We start from the raw sequence: 16195 nt of genomic DNA on the forward strand, positions 1-16195 counted from the left end.
CGGTTCTAGTTGCGTTGGAAAGCTAACGTCCAAGGCTTCGATTTGATATCTAATATGCCATAGTTGCCCTAACGCTAGGTGACGCGGTCGCGTGATCCACGCGGACGCATCGCAGTGACGAAAAACCAGCGTGGCAGATTTTGTAACGAGCGATTTCTGGGTTGTTTCTGACCCAGTTTTCGGCCCAGAAAGCACAGATTAGAGGCTATAAAGTGGAGGAATACATCCATTAATAAAAAAGCTTTCATATTCAAATTTTTAGGGTAGATGTAGTTTTTAGAAAGAAAGGTTCTCTCCTCTCTCTTAGGATTAGGATTTAGGATTTCTCTTAGTTTTAGGAGTGACTCTCAATCCCAGGTTCAATGTTCTTTTTATTATTTTCCCAATTTAATTTATGAACTCTTCCATGTTACATTTGATATCTTTATTAGTGCTAATTAAGGTATTTCAGTTTATTTTTGCTTTCTTTTATTTACATTATTGTTATTCCCATCTGAAGACATTTTTATTCCAGTAGATTTACTTTTCTCCTTTTTGGTCTTGGTTAAGAAATCAGTAACTCAGGAGTTATCAAACTCAAACATGATTGATAATTGTTATCTTTGTTAATTAAATTGAACTTCAATGATCCCAATCTTTTCTTAGGAAATAAATAGGATCCGAAGATCAAACCAATTAATCCCTTGACCTTCCTTTGCCTTAGTGAAGGTTAACAAAGTGGAATTAGGATTTAATTTTCATCATCATTGATAAGGATAGCTAGGATAGGACCTCTAATTTCTAATACCTTACCAAGAGTTTATTTTATTATTACTATTTTATTTTATTCTTTTTGTTCAACATACTGCTTCCTTACTTTCAAAACCCCCCAATTTACAAACTCATAACCAATAATAAGAACATACCTCCTTGCAATTCCTTGAGAAGATGACCCGAGGTTTAAATACTTCGGTTATCAATTTTAAAGGGGTTTGTTACTTGTGACAACCAAAATGTTTGTATGAAAGGACTTTTGAAGGTTTAGAAACTATACTTGCAACGAGGATTTATCCGCAAATTTCTAGACCACGCAAAAGTTTTCTCATCACTCCGCATCAACATATGATCCTCTTGAATTTGAAGAATCCTTCCCCACTATGCTCGGAATTGATGATGAGGTAGATTTCACTCAACCTCCTATGTATGATTTGAGTGATGGGGAAGAGCTAGAGGACATTGGTGAAGAAGAATGTGAACTTGAGGAAGCTTGGCAAGAGGTACAGCATGAAGTATCTTGCCAAGTGGTGGAAGCCTCCCAAAAAGGATGGACGAGAGTGAAACATGTTTAGTCAAGACCGTTGGGAACTCCTCCACCTAGGTTATCATCTGATCCTTCATTTGAGTGGGTAAAACTTCTAACTCTTAGCTTTATTATCCCACTTGAATATGGTTTACTTGAGACAGATGGCCAACTTAGGGTGCTTTGTGGAATTAAGTGTAAGAGAAGGATGTTTAGTGGTTGGCGTTGTAAGTCTAGGCTCATTATGGTTGAAGCTTCAAGGAGTAAAGGTTGGAATAGTGCTCAATTGGATGGGTCTAGGAGGATAGTTTGGTGCTTCCATGAGAATTCATCTCTCTTGCCACCCGGAGGAAATCACCATGATCAACTCAAGGACGGGTGTGAAAACAAGGCGTGGGATCCCAGATCACACAAGGAAAATCAACTTTGGGAGCCCACGGTTTGTGAAGAACTCCATCAAAGCTTGGAGTTATTAACCTTGACTGATGAAGCACAATGGAAGTCCAAGCATTGGTGGATGTTCAAGGATGGATTCAAGCACAAGCCACCTTGATGAGGAGCTCCCCATAAGTCCAACTTAAGGACAATAAACAAAAGTGCTAGGTGGGAGACACCCCACCATGGTAACATCTTTTCATTTTTTCCTTTTGTACATATTGGTAAAATAAGTTTAATTTCATGTTTTGTTTGATTAGTTGAGTTTAATTGGGAGTCTAGTAGGTTAAATAAGGTTTTATGATGTTTTGGTAGCTGTTTGGAGGTTTGGAATGCTTGGTTTGGTGAAAAAGCATAGAAAAATTTTGAAAAAAACAGAGCACCATCCACGTGCACGCGTGAATCAAGCAATTTCGGCCATCCACGCGCACGCGTCATGTACGCGTATGCGTGGATTGAATTTTTCCACTTCCCAAATATTCACCCGAGAGTTGTGCCTGAAGTGTGCCAACTTTGTGCCCCAGGGCACACGCACGCATACCTTGTGTGTACGCGTCGACTCTCTGCTTTGCTGTGCACGCGTACGCGTCAGCCGCACGTACGCGTTGCTTCCATTTCACCATTCCACGCGCACGCGCCAATGACTCGCACGCGTGGGCTGTTCTGCATCAACCACCTTCTTTTCTTCTCTTCTTTCCATTTCTTTCCTTTTCTCTCTTCTCTTCTTTTCTTTCCACCCTTCAAACATCATCTAACACTACCAAATATCATGTAACACCATTTTTTTAGTTAGTTAGTTAGTTTAATTTTTGTTTTCCATTATAAGTGTTGGATTACTAATCTTGTTTACTGTTTACTGCTGCTTATTACTAATAGGATGTTAATTTAACATCATTGTTGTTATTGTCATTATTGGATTCCTTTATTGAGGTTGCAATTTATTACTTGGTTTTAAATTTTCATGTTGAACATTTGTGAGCACCAAGTGAATGTTACATTGCCTTTAAGCTTCTTACCTCTTTTGAATTGCATGTTTTGGCCACCATGCATTCATCATCTATTGTTAGGCAATTGTATATTATCATTGTATTTTTTTAGGTGATTCTTGTTTATGGTTTACCCTTATTCACATCACTTATTTCATGCATTGAGATTGTAGAATTGTGAAATTGGATCAAAGCTTACCTAGCGACATATTTTTGAGCTTTCTAAGCTTTGTGGACCATGCTTGCTATGTGATTGATTTTTATATCCTTTTTCCTAAGTTCTATAGAATCCATATGTTCCACCTCTATGTCACTTAGGTGTTGCAACAACTTCAATATGTATCATTGATTGTTGTGTGAGTTTCATATACCATTTTGTTCACTAAGTCTACCTACACATCAATCAATGTCCATGCATTATTCAGTTTCACAATTGCTTGATTTTTGCTTGAATGCTTTTATGCTTCTTCACTACTCGTTGGGTTATTTTAGCCTACAATTCTTTTAAAGTATCTCAAGCACACTAGAATGAGTGAAGTGCATGTTTTCTTTTGTATAATTGTGACATGATTTTTAAATACTAGGGTGTGAGTTCTAAACCGCATGCAAGTTAGGACCCACACACTTATTTTTCATTATTGTCACACTAATTCACTCACTCAATTCTAGTGATTTACCTCATTCCAACAATCCATGCTTCCTTGCTTGTGCATTTACTTGTCTTATTATCTCCTGTTTACTATGTTCAGGAAGAATCATCATAAGCAAAAACGGAAGCGGGAGAAGAACACGCAGCATCGGTTAACCTACCAACTGAAGGTAGCAACTAGGAAAGTCAACGTACCCCCTTGTTCATCTTTGGATGCACCGAGGACAGTGCAAACTTTTAAGTGTGGGGAGATCGTCCGACCGCTCAGCATTTTTGGGTGACAAGTTTCTAATCCCAACACTTTTGCATTTCATTTTTAGGTCTTTTAGGATTTTTGGTTGCATTGCATATGTATATATTAAACTTAGTCAAAATCATGATATTTTCCAAAGATTTTATCCATAGGGCACCCCAATTGAAAAAAAAATTTAAAACTTGCTTGAATTATATACTGTGTGGAACACGATTTTTGAGCTAAGAATACAAGCATGAGAGATTTGTGCCTAATTGTGTGGTTACATCATATATAACCACTTATTTTCATTCTTGTGTGCATTATTCTCTTCCTATGATTGTAATCTTTGATTTGTTTAATTCTATATGTCCATTATTTTGTGTATACATGCATTTATATGATTGAGGCTATTGTTCAAATAGTTCACTTACCCAAATAAGCCTACCTTTTATCTTCCATTGATAACCAATTTGAGCCTATGCTTAACCTATTTGTTCTTAATTGTAGCACATTACAAGCCTAAGTGAAAAACAATAAATATCCCTTAATTTGGATCTTTGATTAGCTTAGGCTAGTGAGAGTGTTTATTATTTGATTTTGGGAGAGTTGGGAACATTGGGTAGAGATAAAAGTGTGTTTTTGTATTTGTGTTGAGAATCTTGGGAATTGGGTACATACTCATGTATTAATCATGTGTAAACCATATGCATTGATGTTCTTGTATATATATATTTTAGTTTGAAAAAAAAATTAATGAAAAAAATAATAATAAAAAAAAGAAAAAAATGAAAATAAATAATAGAAATAGAAAAAGAAAGACAAAGAATTGCAATAAAAAGAGGACAAAATGCCCCAAAGCAAGGTTCAATAAAAGTCAATGCATATGGGTGGTGATCAAAAAGAGAATGCATGAGTGTGTGAAAAAGTGAAGAATGGGTAGTTAGGTTTGTTTAGAATTGTATAGGTTGTCATAAGTTAGGTGGTAAGTTTAAGTTAATCAAAGATTCAAATCTCAAGACCACTTGACCATATGCATCTTACCTTGACCATAACCCCATTACAACCTATGGAAAGTCCTCATGATATTTGTATGCATGCATAAAATAATTGTTGATTGTTAGATGAAAAACAAATCTTGGAAAACATGATTAGGAGAGAATTGAGTGAATCAACCGCATACACTTGAGTGACTAGAGCGGATACACATCCGGTGAGGGTTCGATTGCTCAATTACATGTTTCCACCCATGATCATCTCTTTTATTGCAAGTTTGTAAAATCTTTTTAATAATTCAATTCAATTGTGGGTTTGATTTGACTGCTATGGCTTTAGCCCTTGTACTTAAATATGTTTTCTTGGAAGTTGACTTGTTTTGACCAAGTGGATGCATTCATATAGATAGATGGCATATAGATAGATTGCATTTAGTTAGTTTGCATTGAATAAATGTTGATACCCCTTTGCTTATTTCTTGATTTTATCATGAGGACATGCTTAGTTTAAGTGTGGGGAGATTTGATAAACCCCAATTTTGTGGTTTATCTTGTGCTTAATTTGGGAGATTTTATCACCTTTTCCCACATTTATTCAATGAAATAGCATGGTTTTACAATTCTCCCTTGATTTGTGCTTAAATGTGAAAACATGCTTTTTAGGCCTTAAAATAGCTAAATTCAATTCACTTTAATTCCATTCAATGCCTTGATGTATTTGTTGAGTGATTTCAGGTTCATAGGGCAAGTATTGGATGGAAGAAGTGAGGAGAAAAGCATGCAAAGTGGGAGAACTCATGAAGAAATGAAGGAACCGCAAAGCTGTCAAGCCTGACCTCTTCGCACTCAATCGACCATAACTTGAGCTACAGAGGTCCAAATGAGGCGGTTCTAGTTGTGTTGGAAAGCTAACATCCGGGCTTCGAAATGATATAAAATTTGCCATATGTTGCTTCACGTTTAGAGGCGCGCACTCGCCATGTACGCGTTTGCGCAGATGCTGCTCCTAGCCCACTAAAGTGAAATCGCCCCCAGCGATTTTCTGAAGCACTTTGGGCCCAACCCAACTTATTTCTAATGCTATTTCATGCAGAATTCAAGCTTGGGAAAAGGGGGGGAGCAATTGTTTGAAGTTTTTGCATCATGGAGTTTAGTTTCTAGAGAGAGAAGCTCCCTCTTCTCTCTAGAATTAGGATTAGAATTTCTTAGATCTAGGTTTAATTCATGCTTTGATTTACTTTTCTTTACAATTTCTTGTTCCTCTACTCTTTCTCTCTCTAATTTTGTATTTCATTCTTGTAATTGCTTACCTTGTTGTTGATGCACTCTTTCTTCTTCTATTTCTTTTAATGCAATTTATGATTCATGTTCTTTTATTATTGATTTGTTTTATTGTTGTTTAATTCCTTGCAATTTACTATGTTTTCCTTTTATGCCTTCCAAGTGTTTGACAAAATGCTTGGTTGGATGTTAGAGTAGATTTTGAGCATTCTTGGCTTGGAAAGGGTAATTAGGTGATCTTGAGTCATGAAAACCCAACCTATGTTGGTGACTTAGAGTTGTTGGCTAATATTGTTTCCATTGACGCTAATCTTTTGCTAATTTAATTAGTAAGTTGATTAGAATTTTCGGATTGAGATTAGCTAGTCTTGTTAGACTTTCTTCGAGTGTGAAGATAATATGATACCTTCTTCCATCGTCGAGGATGATGTAATGAGATAAATTCTTGTTTATATTTGTGACATGATTAATTAGTCTTGTTTGACATTCTCCCTTTGTGAAGATGACATGATACCTTCTTCCGTTTGTTGGAGTTGACTAAATAAGATGAATTAATCAATGTATGACTAGGATAGAAAGCCTATGATCTCAATTCTTGCCATGAATGTCTCTCTTTATTACTTGCTTTCTTTAGTTACTTGCTTGATTTACTCTTCTTGTCATTTAAATTCTTGTCCATTTACTTCCTTGCCCCTTTACCAATCAAAACCCCCTATACATCCTTCATAGTCAATAAGCATACATTTCATTGCAATTCCTCGTGAGACGACCCGGAGTCCAAATACTCCAGTTAATTCTTATTTGGGGTTTGTACATGCGACAACCTAAATTTTTGTATGTGAGGACTCTTTGTTGGTGTAGAACTATACTTGCAACGAGAATTCATTCAATTGAGGTAATTCTATATCAACAAAAGTTCACACATCACCAAGCGAGCGTTGAATGCCCAATCACCCCCTTTGAGGCATTCAACGTCCACCAAGAAGCACAAGGCAGCATGGATCAACCCCCTAATGGGCGTTCAATGCCCATCCCTTAAGTTGGATGCCAAGCTTAGCCCAAGTACTCAACCAAAGTGGGCCCAAGAATGGACTTTCCCAAGAATGCCCATCATATTAGGTTATTATATATAGGAGAAGATCACCTATGTTTAGGATCTTCGGCCTCATCTTCATCCACCACTTTCAAATTCACATTACTTTCTGTAAGCTATGAGCTATGAAACCTCCTAAGTTAGGGTTAGGAGCTCTGCTGATACTCATGGATTAATAATATTATTGTTTTTATTCCAATACATGTTTGATTCTATTCTCTTGTGCATTTTCGGTCTTCTTCTCATGAATTGAGGGTGACCTGTAACATTCATCTTTGTTCTACATGGGTTCCGTATAAGTTCTGACCCGGATAACAATGAACCACAGCTAGAGAGTGCACTGCAGATTCCAAGAGCGTACCTGGGTGACTATGGATAAGTGACATAAAATCCCATTGACTGTGGGTTACTGAGGTCTCTGTGGCATTAAAGCTAGAGTCTGCAGAGCAGCATTCCCTGATCCAGAAGATTCGACCTTGTCTATGGCATTTTGAGTAGGATTGCGAAGGGGAGTGGATTGCTTAGGTGTTTACCTTCGGCTATAGTGGGAAGCCATGAGTTAACTTGATGAGAGGATATGAGTTGCTTGGATATGGTAGATTGCTATGGTTTAAAAGAGGCTAACTTGATAAGGATGCTACATGACTTAGTCAATTACGGCTGCCATTGAATGAATCATTCGTTATTGAAGTAGACAGTAAGAAAAGTTGATCCGAAAAGAATACGCATCTCCGAAGCCTTAACTGAATCTTTATCACTGTTTTCACATCAATCTGGTATTTTGTTCTTTACTATTTCGTTTATGCTTTCAAACAAACAACCATTTTTTCTAATCGCCTGACTAAGATCTACAAGATAGGGATTGCTTGCTCAATCCAACAATCTCTATGGGATTTGACCCTCACTCACCTGAGGTATTATTTGGATGACCCGGTGCACTTTTCGGTTCATCTGTATGAAACTTGAAGAGTTCAATTTCGCGCACCAGCATCAATGGCGTTGAACGCCAGAATAGGACCGCTCTGGGCGTCCAACGCCTTTTAGGGATATAATGCTGGCATTGAATGCCAGTAAGGGAGCTTTATGGGCATTCAACGCCCTTGAGGGAGTAGCCATGGGCAACTTTGTGGCCCCCATTGGGCGTTCAGCGCTGACGAGCGGATAATTTATACCCTTTTTGGCATTGTTTTTACATAGTTTTTAGTATGTTTTTCTTACTTTTTATTATATTTTTATTAGTTTTATTCAAAAATCACATTTATGGTCTTTACTATGAGTTTGTATCTTTTTCTGTGATTTCAGATATTTTTTGACTAAAATTGAGGGACCTGAGCAAAAATCTGATTTAGAGGCTAAAAAAGGACTGCAGATGCTGTTGGATTCTGACCTCCCTGCACTCAAACTAAATTTTTTGGAGCTACAGAAGTCCAATTGGCACGCTCTCAATTGCTTTGGAAAGTAGACATCCTGGGCTTTTCATAAATATATAATAGTCCATTCTTTGTCTGAGATTTGATGGCCCAAACTGGCATTCAAAGTCAGCCTAAAAATTCTGGCGTAAAACGCCCAAACTGGCACCAGATTGGAGTTAAACGCCCAAACTAGCCCCAAAGCTGGCGTTTAACTCTAGGAACAGCCTAAGCACGAAAAAGCTTCAATACTCAGCCCAAGCACACACCAAGTGGGTCCCGGAAGTGGATTTCTGCACTATTTGCACTTAGTTACTCATTTTCTGTAACCCTAGGTTACTAGTCTAGTATAAAAACTACTTTTAGAGATTCATTTTGCAACTTATGACATTTTTATATTTCATATTATACCTTTGACGGCATGAGTCTCTAAGCCCCATAGGTGGGGGTGTGGAGCTCTGCTGTGTTTCAATGGATTAATGCAATTACTACTATTTTCTATTCAATTACGCTTGATTATATTCTAAGATACTCACTCGTACTTCAATATGGAGAATATGATGATCCATGACACTCATCATTATCCTCAACCCTATGAACGCATGCCTGACAACCATTCCGTTCTATCTTAGCTCAACGTAGTCATTGGGCGACAGCTTGAGTACGTATCTCTTGGGTTTCTAATCCACGGATCGAGTCCGAAGGTTAGAACCTTCATGGTATAGGCTAGAATCATTGGTAGCATTCCTAGGATCCAGAAAGTCTAAACCTTGTCTATAGTATTCCGAGTAGGATCTGGAAGGGGATGACTGTGACGAGCTTCAAACTCGCGAATGTTGGGCGCAGTGACAGTGTGCAAAAGGATAATGGTCCTATTTCGACGCTAGTGAGAAGCGACAGATAATTAGCCGTGCGGTGACAGCGCTTGGTATTTTTCATCCGAGAGGATCATACAGCCTGCTATGGAAGAAGGCCATGCGTGTTTGGAGAAGAAGACAACAGGAAAGCAGAGATTCAGATGACAGAGCATCTCCAAAACCCCAGCCTGTTCCCCATTACTGAATCACAAGTACTGTTTATTCATGTTATTTATTTTCATAAATATAACCACTATTATCATTAATCTCCTGACTAAGATTTACAAAATAACCATAACTTGCTCCAAGCCGACAATCTCCATGGGATCGACCCTTACTCACGTAAGGTATTACTTGAACGACCCAGTGCACTTGCTGGTTAGTTGTGCGGAGTTGTGAAAAGTGTAATCACAATTTCTTGCACCAAGTTTTTGGCGCCGTTGCCGGGGATTGTTCGAGTTTGGACAACTGACGGTTTATTTTGTTGCTTAGATTAGGAAAAATTTGTCTTTTTGGTTTAGAGTCACTAACATCGAGTCTTCTATTATTTTTTTGGGTAAAAAATTTTAAAATCCTTATTTTATTTTTCTAAACTATTTTCGAATTTTTTTTAAAAAACCAATAACTTCATAATTTAGTCTTCTGTTTGAGTTTAGTTTCATATTTTAAGTTTGGTGTCAATTGCATGATTTTATTTTTCTTTCAATTTTCAAATTATTAGTGTCCAAAATATAAAAATTTTTAAGTTTGGTGTCCTTTGTGTTTCTATTTTCTTAAAAATTTAAAAAATTTTTTTTTGGTGTTCATCTTGACATTCAAAGTTTTCCTGTTTATTTTCTTTGTTTTGATATTATTACTGTTTCCATTTGCTGTAAAAGATCAAGCTAAGAGGTGGTTAAATAACCAACCCACAGCAAGTATAAGAACATGGAAATACTTATCAGACAAATTCCTGAATCAATATTACCCTCCAAAAAGGATGACACAACTAAGGCTGGACATCCAAGGCTTTAAACAAGAGGATGATGAATCCCTTTATAATGCCTGGGAGAGGTACAGAGGGATGCTAAGGAAATGCCCCTCTGAAATATTTTCAGAGTAGGTACAGTTAGACATCTTTTACTATGGGCTTACAGAAAAAGCTCAAATATCTCTAGATCACTGATAAACCACTATTTTATGGTTTATCTTGTGCTTAATTGAGTGGATTTTATCAACTCTTTACCCACTTATTCATACTATTTGCATGGTTTTACATTTGCCTTCCTAATTATGTGCTTTGATTGAAAACATGCTTCTTTGGCCTTAAGTTCCCTATGTTTAAATCCTCTCTTATTACCATTAGATGCCTTGATATGTGTGTTAAGTGATTTCAGAGATTACAGCGCAAGAATGGCTTAGAGGATGGAAAGGAAGCAGGCAAAAGTGGAAGGAATACAAGAAGTTGGAGAAATTGCTAAGCTGTCCAGGCTGACCTCTTCGCATTCAAACGGCTATAACTTGAGCTACAGAGGTCCAAACGATGCGGTTCCAGTTGCGTTGGAAAGCTAACGTCCGGGGCTTCTATTTGATATATAATATGCCATAGTTGCCCTGACGCTAGGCAACGCGACCGCGTGCTCCATGCGGCCGCGTCGCAGTGACGAAAAACCAGCGTGGCAGATTTCACAACCAGCGATTTTTGGGCTGTTTCTGCCCAGTTTTCAGCCCAGAAAGCACAGATTGGAGGCTATAAAGTGGGGGGAATGAATTCATTCATGGATATGCTCTCATATTTACAATTTTAAGATTTAGATATAGTTTTTAGAGAGAGAGGTTCTCTCCTCTCTCTTAGGATTAGGATTTAGGATTTCTCTTAGTTTTAGGAGCGACTCTCAATCACAGGTTCTTTATTTTTATTTATTCTCCCAATTTAATTTATGAACTCTTCCATGTTACATATAATTTTCTTAATTAATGTTATTTGAGGTATTTCAGATTTAATTTGCTTTGTTTTATTTATATTGATGCTTTTAATTTATTTAGAATTTTCCCTTTTGGCTTTGGTTGAATCATTGGAGACACTTGAGTTATCAAACTCATTGTTGACTGAAAATTAGAATTCTTCAAGAATTAATTCAAGTTCCAATAACTCTAGCCTTTCCCAAGGAAAGACTAGGACCTGAGGAATAAAAATTAATTCCTCCACTTAATCTACCTTCATAGTTAGAGGTTAACAAGGTGGAAGAAAAATCCAATTCTCATTACAATTGATAAGGATAACCAGGATAGGACTTCCAGTTTTTATACCTTGCCAAGAGTTTATTTTATAGTTATTTATTTATTTTATTCTTCTTGTGCAACATACTACTTCCTTACTTTCAAAACCCCCAATTTACAAACTCATAACCAACATACTACCTCCCTGCAATTCCCTGAGAAGACGACCCGAGGTTTAAATACTCGGTTATCAATTTTAAAGGGGTTTGTTACTTGTGACAACAAAAAATTTTGTAAGAAAGGTTGATTGCTTGGTTTAGTAACTATAGTTACAACGAGAGTTTACTATAACCTCTAAACCATCAATCTTCAGTTCTTCAATCACTTAGCTGGTGGATCTATTCATATGAGAAAGACAATTAAAGAGGCTCAAGGGTTCATTGATACAGTTGCTAAAAATCAGCATCTGTACTTGAGTAATGAGTCCTCTCTGAAAGAAGAGGCTAAAGCAGTATCCACTAAACTTAGTCCTCAAGAACAAGTTGCTGAACTCAATCAGCAATTGCTTATTATAACAAAACAGTTCGCAGAATTTAAAGAGATGCTCTAAGACACTAAAAATGATAATCAAAATATGGAAGCACAATTGGATCAGACAAGACAGCAGCTATCTAGACAGATAACAGAAGAATGCCAAGCTGTTCAATTAAGGAGTGGGAAAACACTGAATGTGTTAATCCAAGGTAGCAGGAAGCCAAGAAAGGAACAACTAATAAAGGATAACCAAACCACTACCCAAAATCCCTCTGAGGACAGTAAGAGCCCAAAGAGGAATTATTCTGGCATTCAAACGCCAGAAAAGGGTGAAAAGGTGGCGTTAAACGCCCAAGGGATGGCCAGTTCTGGCGTCCAAACGCCAGAAAAGGGGTCAGACACTTGCAAGTGCTGATAACAACCCCCTTAAGCAGGCTTTTCCAACCACTTCTGTAGGAAATAAACCTGCAGCAACCAAGGTTGAAGAATATAAAGCCAAGATGCCTTATCCTCAGAAACTCTGCCAAGCGGAATAGGATAAACAATTTGCCCGCTTTGCAAACTATCTGAGGACTCTTGAAATAAAGATTCTGTTTACAGAGGCACCTGAGCAAATACCCTCTTATGCTAAGTTCATGAAAGAGATCTTAAGCCATAAGAAGGATTGGAGAGAAACTGAAAATTTTTTTCTCACTGAAGAATGCAGTGCGGTCATTCTAAAAAGCTTATTGGAAAAGCTTAAAGATCCTGGAAGCTTTATGATACCATGCACATTAGAGGGTGCTTGTACTAAGACAGCTCTGTGTGACCTTGGGGCAAGTATCAACCTAATACCTGCATCCACTATCAAAAAGCTTGGTTTGACTGATGAAGTTAAACCAACCCGGATATGCCTCCAACTTGCTGATGGCTCCATTAAAATCCCATCTGGCATAATTGAGGAGATGATTGTCAAGGTTGAGCCATTTGCCTTTCCTACTGACTTTGTAGTGCTGGAAATGGAGGAGCACAAGAGTGCAACTCTCATTCTAGGAAGTCCTTTCGTAGCAACTGGACGAACCCTCATTGACATCCAAAGAGTTGAGATAACTCTGAGAGTCAATGAGGATGAGTTTAGGTTGAATGCTGTCAAAGCTATGCAGCATCCAGACACACCAAAAGACTGCCTGAGCGCAGATGTTATTGACTCCTTGGTGGAAGAAATCAATATGACTGAGTGTCTCAAATCAGAGCTAGAGGACATTTTTAAAGATGTTCAGCCTGATCTGGAAGAACCAGAGAGAATAGAAGAACCTCTGAAAATTCCTCAGGAAGAGGATAAGCCTCCTAAACCCGAGTTCAAACCACTACCACCATCCCTGAAATATGCATTTCTGGGAGAAGGTGACCGTTTTTCGGTGATCATAAGCTCTGCTTTAAATCCACAGGAAGAGAAAGCACTAATTCAGGTGCTAAGGACACATAAGACTGCTCTTGGGTGGTCCATATATGATCTTAAGGGTATTAGCCCTGCAAGATGTATGCACAAGATCCTATTGGAGGATGATGCTAAGCCAGTGGTTCAACCACAGAGGCAGTTAAATCCAGCCATGAAGGAGGTGGTGCAGAAAGAGGTCACTAAATTACTAGAGGCTGGGATTATTTATCCTATTTCTGATAGTCCCTGGGTGAGCCCTGTCCAAGTTGTCCCCAAGAAGGGAGGCATGACAGTGGTTCATAATGAAAAAAATGAACTGATTCCTACAAGAACAATTACAGGGTGGCGTATCTTCATTAACTACAGAAGACTCAATACAGCCACCAAAAAGGATCATTTTCCTTTACCATTCATAGACCAGGTGCTAGAGAGACTAGCAGGTCATGAATACTACTGCTTTTTGGATGGCTATTCAGGTTACAACCAAATTGCAGTAGATCCTCAAGACCAAGAGAAAATAGCATTCACATGTCCTTCTGGAGTATTTGCCTACAGAAGGATGCCATTTGGTCTGTGTAATGCACCTGCAACCTTTCAGAGAAGCATGCTCTCTATCTTCTCTGATATGGTAGAGAAATTTCTAGAAGTCTTCATGGATGACTTCTCAGTATTTGGAGACTCATTCAGCTCCTGTCTTGACCATCTAACACTTGTCCTGAAAAGGTGCCAAGAGACTAATCTGGTTTTAAACTGGGAAAAATATCACTTTATGGTGACTAAAGGAATTGTCCTTGGGTACAAAATTTCAAACAAGGGAATAGAGGTAGATCAAGCTAAGGTAGAGGTAATTGAAAAATTACCACCACCTACCAATGTTAAAGCAATCAGAAGCTTTCTGGGGCATGCAGGATTCTATAGGAGGTTTATAAAGGATTTTTCAAAAATTGCAAAACCTCTGAGCAATCTGCTAGCTGTTGACATGCCATTTGTCTTTGACACGAAGTGTATGCAGGCGTTTGAAACTCTGAAAACTAAGCTAGTCACAGCACCAGTTATTTCTGCACCTGACTGGACATTACCATTCGAACTAATGTGTGATGCCAGTGACCATGCCATTGGTACAGTGTTGGGACAGAGGCATAACAAGCTTCTGCATGTCATTTATTATGCTAGCCGTGTTTTAAATGATGCACAGAAAAATTACACAACCACAGAAAAAGAGTTGCTTGCAGTGGTCTATGCCATTGACAAGTTCAGATCTTGTTTAGTAGGATAAAAAGTGATTGTGTACACTGACCATGCTGCTCTAAAATATCTCTTCACAAAGCAGGATTCAAAACCCAGACTTATAAGATGGGTGTTGCTTCTGCAAGAGTTTGATATAGAAATAAGAGACAGAAAAGGGACAGAGAACCAAGTAGCATATCACCTGTCCCGAATAGAACCAGTAGTAGGAGCGTTCCTCCCTCCTACTGAGATCTCTGAAACCTTCCCAAATGAGCAACTCTTTGCCATTCAGGAAGTACCATGGTTTGCAGACATTACAAACTATAAAGCTGTGAGATTCATACCCAAGAAGTATAGAAAGGTGCAAACGAAAAAATTGATTTCTGATGCAAAATACTACTTATGAGATGAACCATATCTCTTTAAGAGGTGTGCAGACAGAATGATCCGTAGATGTGTGCCAAGAGAAGAGGCACAGAAGATCCTATGGCATTGCCATGGATCACAATATGGAGGACATTTCGAAGGTGAGGGAACAATCACCAAAGTTCACCAGTGTGGCTTCTACTGGCCTATTATCTATAGAGACTCCCGAGAGTTTGTACATAACTGTGACAATTGCCAGAGAGATGGTAATCTGCCTCACGGTTATGCCATGTCTCAACAAGGAATCTTAGAGATTGAGTTTTTTGATGTATGGGGTATTGATTTCATGGGGCCTTTCCCACCATCATACTCAAACACTTATATTCTGGTGACAGTAGACTATGTATCTAAATGAGTAGAGGCAATTGTAACACCCACTAATGATACTAAGACAGTGATGAAGTTCCTCCAAAAGTATATCTTCAGCAGGTTCGGTGTCCCTAGGATACTGATCAGCGATGGAGGAACTCATTTCTGCAATAAACAGCTTGACTCTGCTCTGGTACGATATGGAATCAACCATAAAGTGGCAACTCCATATCATTCCCAGACAAATGGGCAGGCTGAAGTCTCAAATAGAGAACTAAAGCGAATTCTGGAGCAGACTGTAAATACCCATAGAAAGGATTGGGCAAGAGGTCTCGATGATGCTCTGTGGGCATACAGAACAGCATTCAAGACTCCTATAGGGACCTCTCCATACCAACTTGTGTATGGAAAAGCCTGTCATCTGCCAGTGGAACTGGAACACAAGACCTATTGGGCAACCAGGTTCCTAAACCTTGATATTAAGGTAGCTGGAGAGAGGAGATTACTCCAGTTGAATAAGCTGGAAGAATTCAGACTCAATGCTTTCGAAAATGCCAAAATTTATAAGGATAAAGCAAAAATATGGCATGACAAAAGGCTATCATCTAGAGTCTTTGAGACAGGACAGAAGGTCTTGTTGTTTAACTCTAGGCTCAGATTGTTTCCCGGGAAATTGAAATCCCGGTGGAGGGGCCCATACGTGATTACAAGTGTGTCACTATATGGCTATGTAGAACTTCAAGATATTGATTCTGACAAAAAGTTCATTGTTAATGGACAAAGAATCAAACATTATCTTGAAGGCAATGTTGAGCAAGAATGCTCAAAGCTGAGACTAAGTTAAAAGCTCAGTAAAGAAGCGCTTGC

Source organism: Arachis ipaensis, chromosome B02 (genome assembly GCF_000816755.2).
Source record: "Arachis ipaensis cultivar K30076 chromosome B02, Araip1.1, whole genome shotgun sequence".
Taxonomy (NCBI): Eukaryota; Viridiplantae; Streptophyta; class Magnoliopsida; order Fabales; family Fabaceae; genus Arachis; species Arachis ipaensis.